The sequence below is a fragment of the Vigna unguiculata genome, chromosome 10 (assembly GCF_037176805.1).
Source record: "Vigna unguiculata cultivar grain cowpea cultivar isolate G323 ecotype 2 chromosome 10, ASM3717680v1, whole genome shotgun sequence".
Taxonomy (NCBI): domain Eukaryota; kingdom Viridiplantae; phylum Streptophyta; class Magnoliopsida; order Fabales; family Fabaceae; genus Vigna; species Vigna unguiculata.
In genome coordinates, this window is record NC_140801.1 from 36,201,291 (window position 1) to 36,209,976 (window position 8,686).

Below are 8,686 nucleotides of genomic sequence, written 5' to 3' on the forward strand. Positions count from 1 at the left end.
AAAAAGTAATATTAATGCTTTATTTTAAAGGTGGCTTCTTCACCTTTCCAAAGTCAACAAATTGTTGTTTTTTCTGATTAAAGCTATTTATATGATTCACTCTTACCATTCCTAAATTTCCTAAATTTCATGGAACAGTTTGCATAGTGACAACGGTTTCATTAATTTATATTAATATGGAAATATCAATGTTGAGTTGTAATTCATGTTAAACTCACTATATATATTGTGAGATTCACATCAACTTTCCACAACCTTCTATCAAATCTTTCTGATCTTTGTCATGGCTATTACATTATTGTTCAGTTTTCTTTCAGACTACCCAGATGCTATTGTTCCTTATCCTTGGCAAAGAGTTCTAGATATCCCGGTAACTCTAACATATGACATTGATAAGATATAAAATTTCTGTTTTAGTCAAAAATAATATCTATATTATGTTGTTCTAATTTCTTGTTCTTGATCTGATTACAGTCGAATCTTCTTTACTACTATCACCATGAGACTGGATTTGTGATTTACGATTTTAGGCCTTTTGTGGATTTTGGAGAAGGTGTTTTCCTGGAAAATGATATTGGGTTTAGTTTCACAGACGATGAAGTTGTTGAGCAACTACGCAACAACTATGAAGATTTTATGAACTCTCCGAGTCTTCTTCTTTTCTGTTGTGGATGCAGTGGTAAAACTTACTATGGCATTATAGAACAACCAGTAGTTCGATGCCCATTGTGCAAGGGTATAACCCTGATGGTACCATGATTTTGTTGTAAGGATCATACAAATTTTGTCTCGATAAGTAATCATTATCTTTTTTTATTTATTTATTTATTTATTTATTTAGGCATTCTAATATCTATTTCAATAAATTATTAATATTACACCGTTACATATCTTATGGTTGCATGATCTTTCATAGGCTGAAAATGAGTTGAAGGAAAGCAAAGAAGTTGTCTATGGATTGGCTGAAGGTCTGAGGAAGAACATTAGATGGATTGAAGACTATATGAGACTAAAAGTATTACTGTTATTTAATGTATTAAAGTATTAGATGATGACATTTGTATGTTGTCATTAATTTATATTGCTGTTTAATGTTTGTCTTTATATTCAGTATTAATAAAAATATATGAAATATTTCAAAATAACAATTTCTTTGTTTAGAAGAACTTTAAAACTAAAATAAAATTATGACTTAAAATTAGTTTATTCATAAATTAATTTGGAGAGATTTCATCACATAGTTTCACTAGTCTTATTTTATATAATATTTTGGGTTAAATATGTTTTTTGTCCCTTAATTTTTAGTGAAAATTGGAATTAGTTCATCTTCAAACCTTTGGTCTAATTTAGTCCCTTAATTCTAGAATTACGTACATTTGATCCTTTAACAATTTTTTTAAAAGTTTATTTGATGTTTCAAATGCATTTCATAATAGCATTTGAGTTGTTTACGACGTTTGATACATTTTTGGTTCAGTGTTAATTTAGAAACGCGTTTGAAACATCAAATAAACTTAGAAAAATTTAGTTAAAATGATTAAATTCACGCAGTTATAAAGTTGAGAAACTAAATTGAGCCAAAGTTTTCACGAGAGACTAATTTCAATTTTCACTAAAAGTTAAGAGACCTAAAATATATTTAACCCTAATATTTTTTATGATTAAATATGTTTTTAGTCCCTAAACTTTGACCCAAATTTGGATATAGTGCTTCTCACTCAACTAAGTTAAATTCTTTTTAGGTGTCAAACATGTTTCAAACTAGCACTTGAGTTTGCACTATTTAACACGTTCCGAATTCAATGTCAATCGAGAACGCCGTTTAACAGTCCAAAAAAAATTAATGTCATTAAATTAAACAAATTATATTCATTTATTTTTAAAATTTTAAGATAAAAATATATCAAAATTAAAAAAAAACAAATATTAATTTTACATAAAAATTTAAAGCCTAAAAAAATACTTAATTTATTAGCAAAGAATATATATTATTATAATCACTCAACTAAGTTAAGTTCTTTTTAGGTGTCAAACATGTTTCAAACTAGCACTTGAGTTTGCACCATTTAACACGTTCCGAATTTAATGTCAATCGAAAACGTCGTTTAACAGTCCAAAAAAAATTAATGTCATTAAATTAAACAAATTATATTCATTTATTTTTAAAATTTTAAGATAAAAATTTATCAAAATTAAGAAAAAAAACAAATATTAATTTTACATAAAAATTTAAAGCCTAAAAAAATACTTAATTTATTAGCAAAGAATATATATTATTATAATCACTCAACTAAGTTAAATTCTTTTTAGGTGTCAAACATGTTTCAAACTAGCACTTGAGTTTGCACCATTTAACACGTTCCGAATTTAATGTCAATCGAGAACGCCGTTTAACAGTCCAAACAAAATTAATGTCACTAAATTAAACAAATTATATTCATTTATTTTTAAAATTTGAAGATAAAAATATATCAAAATTAAAAAAAATATATTAATTTTACATAAAAATTAAAGCCTAAAAAAATACTTAATTTATTAGCAAAGAATATATATTATTATAATCACTCAACTAAGTTAAATTCTTTTTAGGTGTCAAACATGTTTCAAACTAGCACTTGAGTTTGCACCATTTAACATGTTTCGAATTCAATGTTAATCGAGAACGCCGTTTAACAGTCCAAAAAAAATTAATGTCATTAAATTAAACAAATTATATTCATTTATTTTTAAAATTTGAAGATAAAAATATATCAAAATTAAAAAAAACAAATATTAATTTTACATTAAAATTTAAAGCCTAAAAAAATACTTAATTTATTAGCAAAGAATATATATTATTATAAAATACTTGAGTGTTCTAATCCACACACACACATATATATATATATATATATATATATATATATATATATATATATATATATATATATATAAATAAAAAGAGAGAGAATGTTCGTGAACTGCCTCAGGTCCACAATGTTCTCATCATAATCAGTAAGAGACATATAAGAACAAATCTATCACAATCCTAGTTGTTATACATACACGTTAAATTTATTTAGCCTATTACAATATTTTTACATATATTTAATATGCATGTACGTTAGAAACGTGTGAAATTAATTTTATTTTTTCATAATTACTATTCTGGTCATCAAATCCCTAATCCGCTTCCATATTATGTATACATGTCAAAGTGGGCCAACTCGACTCATACGGGTTGGCTCACCACGAGCCGGGTTGAAAATAAGTGAACACAACCCGACTCACTTTACGGTGAACCAGAAATTTTACAATCCGGCTCAACCCACCATGGGTTAAGTGGATTGGTTCACCAACCCATATAAAATATCAATTTATACTTTTGGTCCTCATTTTCGTAGTAAAATATTAATTTAGTCTCTCTATTTTTTTATCTCAATTTGGTCCACATTTTGGCAAATTTGATGCAATCAAGTTCTTTCCGTTAGTGGTGTAGTAATGACGTTAAATGAGGTGTCACGTGTCAATTTCTGGATTTTTTGAATTTCTTTTTTGAAATTTAAAAAAAGAATAAAAAATTTGTCATGTGTCAAGTTGACATCGTGCCACGTGGCAATGATAGTGCCATGTGTCACTATTATGCCAGGTGTCATTTTCTCATTCTCAATTTGGTCCTTGGATTTTAATTTTTGTCTCAATTTAGTCATAATTCTTATAAAAATTGTGCAATTTCGTCCCCCTCTAAATTGAAACAAAAATTAACTTTTATATAAATGTTATACAAATATTTTTATTAAAAAATTGATTTTTTTATTCAAATTGATATTTTTATTATATATTTTCAACAAAACTAAGTTTATTTAAATTTGTTTCACATTCAATTTTACTTAAAATTGTTTTCAAATTTTAAACTTATATGTTTTTTATTGTTACATAAACTAGTTAATTTTTTTAAAAATTTATAGAATTGTTATTTTTACACCAACTAAAACATTTGTATAGAAATTTTAGAATTTTACACATTTTAAAAATATGCAAATATTTAAAATATAAATTCAAATAAATAACAATATTAAAGTATGATGTAATAAAATATCAATATAATTTATGTTTTTTTTTGTTATTAGCCTTATTTTCTATTAACAACTTTATAGTTTAATGTAAAATATAAATTAAAATAAACTGAATCTTATTAAAATATTTACTTAAAATATCAATTTTGATAGAAATATTGTGTACATTTATATAGAAATTAAATTTGGTTTCAATTTCGAAAGCGACAAAATTGCACAATTTTTACAAAAATTGTGACTTAATTGAGACAAAAATTAAAATACTGCGATCAAATTGAGAATAGGGAAATTACAACTAGCATAATAGTGACACGTGGCATTATCACTGCCACATGGCACGATGTCAGCTTGACACGTGGCAAATTTTTAAGTTTTTTTAAAAAATTTAAAAAAAATAAATAATAAATTCAAAAAAATCCAAGAATTGACACGTGACACCCCATTTAACGCCCTTACCTCACCACTAACGGAAATGACTTGATTGCATTAAATTTCCCAAAATAGGGATAAAATTAAGATAAAAAAAAATTGAGGGACCAAATTGATATTTTGGTACGAAAATGAGGACCAAAGGTATAATTTAACCTATTTAATTTTATGTATTCAAATATTTAAATATTATTTTAAGCAACCTATGACATGACGATCACAATAAAATCCAGAACTAATGTCTTCATCATGCTCACCACCAATATATGATGAATTGTTTCCAAGAAAGTATCCACATAGTCCAAATAATATGGTTAATATTACACATTTTCTGTCATGCTATTTAACAAAATATAAATAAAAAACTACACATTTTTATCATGTTAATTTAGAAAGAAAATGTTTATAAGATAATTCCTTGAGTAATTTATATAAAGATTATAGTTAAAGATTAAAGTATCAACTTATATAACTTGACAATCAAATCAATTAAACAGTTAAACTATTCAAATATTATTGAGCAACATTCTAGTATTTAAAAATATGAATTTATGAACCTATATAATTGGGGGTAGTAAATAATTATTAAAAAAATTAAAAAAAATTGTAAAAAATTGTTGGTGGGTTAAGTGGGTTAACACACCCTCAACCCGGCTCGAACCCGTGGATTAAGTGGGTCAGATTGAGTTCAACCCACTTTTAAAAAAAATGAATTTTTCTCAACTCAACCCGACTCAAACCTGTGGTGAATCAAATTGGCTCACGGGTTGAAACCTATTTTTACATCTCTAATATTATAACTCCTCAATTTCGCAAGACATCAACTATAGACTTCTCTTTCTTTTGTGAAATTCCTTAAAAAGAACTCACTCCATGTTTGCATCTTCTATATATTACCGATATATTTTGAAAGCTTAATTGAACTATTATAATACTTATAACTGTGTTATTTGTTGATCATGATTTCACTTTTTCTTAAACCTTCTCGTTCACATAGCATCATTTGTCTCATTAATTGATATAGTAACAATTAGGTATTTCTTGGACATCCATATAGCTCTTAAACTCAACAATAATACAAAACGATAATTACTTTGGATTCTTTCTTATCTCTTGAATAACCTGTTAAAGCAAATACGTTTTATTTCTCTCCCTTCTTATAGAACAAAACTACTAGTGCCATTTAAATAATAGATACTTTAATATTCTTTCAGTAACTTCAAAATGTAACTTAGTTGATTTTGACATATACCCGCAAATTTACGTTCTCATTTAATATTTAAGTTTGCTTTTTTAATTGGCTTTTTTTGCTCAAAATATTTTAATTAGGATTTATTGTAATTAAACCTAATGAGTAGTAGTGAAAAAAATATATTATACCATTTTTTACTTTAGACCACACTGAATTATCCAACATATATGCAAGTGTTGACTAAACATAGAAATAGCCACAAATGTATAAGTGTGGCTTCAAACTACTAAAGGCCACATTTTATAAATTATTGATTATTTAGGTAACATTTTTTTAACAGTTGCCTATAGAAAATGTGGACAAAACAATAAAATTGTGGCATTTTCCTTCTACTGTTTTCTTATCTATTATACTATATACTATGAATCTTCTTCACACCTATATTAGGCAACGCTCACATGACAACAACTAGAAAACCATTGCGTAAAATAGGAATAAGCCACAATTTTTTTATTGTTGCTTATATAGTGAGTTTTATTTACCTTAAACCTAGAGAGCATACAAAAAAAATGTTGTTTATTATTTTAAGCAATATGGTAGAAAAATGTTGATAGTTATAGGCAATAATGATTAAAATGTGGATAGTTTAGACCACATTTTTAAAATTGTGATAATTTAACTTTAAATATTTTTAAATTACCATCATATGACCTAATTAAATTAAATTATTGTAAGATAAATCAATTGTCTTATGGTAAAGGGTAGCTGGGCCAAGTCACAATCAAATCATGACACTTTGGTTGCTACAATCTTAAGAAGAAAGAGTTGTACTTTAACTATTAGCTATAACCTTTGGCTTAATGGTAAGTGTTTAACCTAATGAGACAATTCTTTAAGGAAAGATTAAATAATTATGTTCTAAACATAAATGCAATAATTAAATAATCATTGCCTAAAAAAATACACAATAGTTTAAACTATAAAATGGTGTAGTGATAGGTTAAAAATAATTTTCATGACAGTTTCAAAATGACAAACGATCAAAGCCATTATAAGTCAAGTCAAACATCACATAAAGATGACAAGAAAATGGAGCTTGTTCAACGAGAGTATTTTCATGCCACAACAAGAAACGGGAGAGCAACCCAAAAATAATGGCCTATGGTTTTCTCTTTTTCAATTGAAAGTACTTTAATAATGCAATAATTTTTATGCTAAAAGAAAATTTTGGGTAATTATATTTTTACATATATTTTATTTGATATTTTTAAATCTTTATTTACTTATTTATGTAAAAAATAATCAAAAAATAGAAAGTCCAAATCTTTTCTAATCTTGCCAAATCTTCTCAAATTTCTTTAAATCTCTACGACAACCAAATATATCATGGAAATATTGGATTTATTTAAAAGATATTTGGAGGAGATTACATTGACATAAAGAAGATTTTACAATAGAAAAGGAATTAAAAGGCCCAATCCAATTTCTATATAAAGAGTAAGGGAATTCATCAAGAGATATCTTAATAACCCTTTAGGCAGTGGCGTAACTTGAACAAAAATTTTAGAGGGGCCAAATTATATTTGTTATATATAAATTATTATTTTTAATTAAAAAAAATTCATTTCTTTACATAATTTTTTTTTCAAAATAAGCACTTATGACAATAGAATCCAAACAATATGACAATAATATATATGAAAGAGTAACATAAAGTTTATCATCAACAATAATATATAAAAAGAAAAAAACAAAAAATGCTTCCCCGGATCACATTCTAAAGAATTTTCAAATATATGTAACTTTAGGAACCTTAGAGAGTTGTTTTTCGTTTTCTTCAATATTTGGATTTTCATGAAGTTTCTCAATTTTAGATGACGTAGATGCATTTTTTTCATCTTCATCACAAGCCTTTCTCTTGAAAAAAAGAATCAACTCTTTTAATATAAATTTGTCACCTCTCACCTATTTACAAAAGGATAAAATTATGAATACTCCAAATTAAATTTTAAAAGCAAGACTCAATATTTTAAGAAAACTAATAACTTCTAAATGATTAGCTTCCCTTACCTTAGAGTAGATTCCTAATCTTGCTCTTCCCTTACACAACTTCAAAGCCTAAAATAGCTCTATCTACCCAAAGAAGAGTTTGATCAACAATTAAAGCATGATTTTATGATCTCTAACAATAAAAATATGCCTAGAGCGTAGAAAAGACACATACAAGAGGGAAACATATTGCTTCAAAAAAAAAGGGAAAAAATGAAGTTACTCAAAAGAAGAAATTGTTCGGTTCAAAATGTTTCTTAACTCCTCAATTTTGCCGTAGTGCAATTTGATTTTGAAGATAATAAGGAATTGATGGTGAAAATTGAGATGGAAATAAAACGAGAGAAAGAGATAGAGACACGAAAGAGAGAAACCAAATAAAAAAATTATAAAAAATTATAATAGAGAAAAAAATGTGATTTTTAAATTTTAAAAAAGATTTTCCAAACTAAATTAATATAAATAAGGTAATAATATATAAATAAAGTAATATAAATAAAATAATAATAATATATAAATATATATTTTTTAAATATATAGAAAATAAAATAAAATAAAAATCAATTAATATAAAGTAATAATATATAAATATTATTTTTTAAATATATAGAAAATAAAGTAAAATAAAATGGTTGGGGAAGCCACGCCCCCATGTCAACATTATCTTCCGCCCCTGCCTTTAGGGGTCCTAATTTGGCTGCCCCTCCTTCTTCATGCCTGTACCTCTCTTTTCCATGTTCTTTTCCTTTTCTTTTTCCATTTTTAAGTTATTTTGGCTTCCCATGGAGTGTTAAGCCTCTAGGGTGGTTTTGTTGTTAATGGCGAAACTTGAACAAAAAAAATCAAGGGTGCCAAATTAGATTTTTTATATATAAATTATTTTTTCTAAATAAAAAGAAAAGTCTTCATTTTCTCTCTTCATTTCGTCTACTCAAAACAAGCACACATGATGGTAGAATCC

At 26.0% G+C, this 8,686-nt stretch overlaps 1 long non-coding RNA gene across 1 annotated transcript; it reads left to right on the plus strand.

The window, feature by feature from the left end:
• The first annotated feature begins 213 nt into the window (after positions 1-213).
• LOC114165084 (uncharacterized) lies at positions 214-1,110 on the plus strand. Its single transcript, XR_003599686.2, has 3 exons — positions 214-370; positions 475-766; positions 917-1,110. It is a non-coding gene; the product is annotated as an uncharacterized LOC114165084 (long non-coding RNA).
• Positions 1,111-8,686: the final 7,576 nt, after the last annotated feature.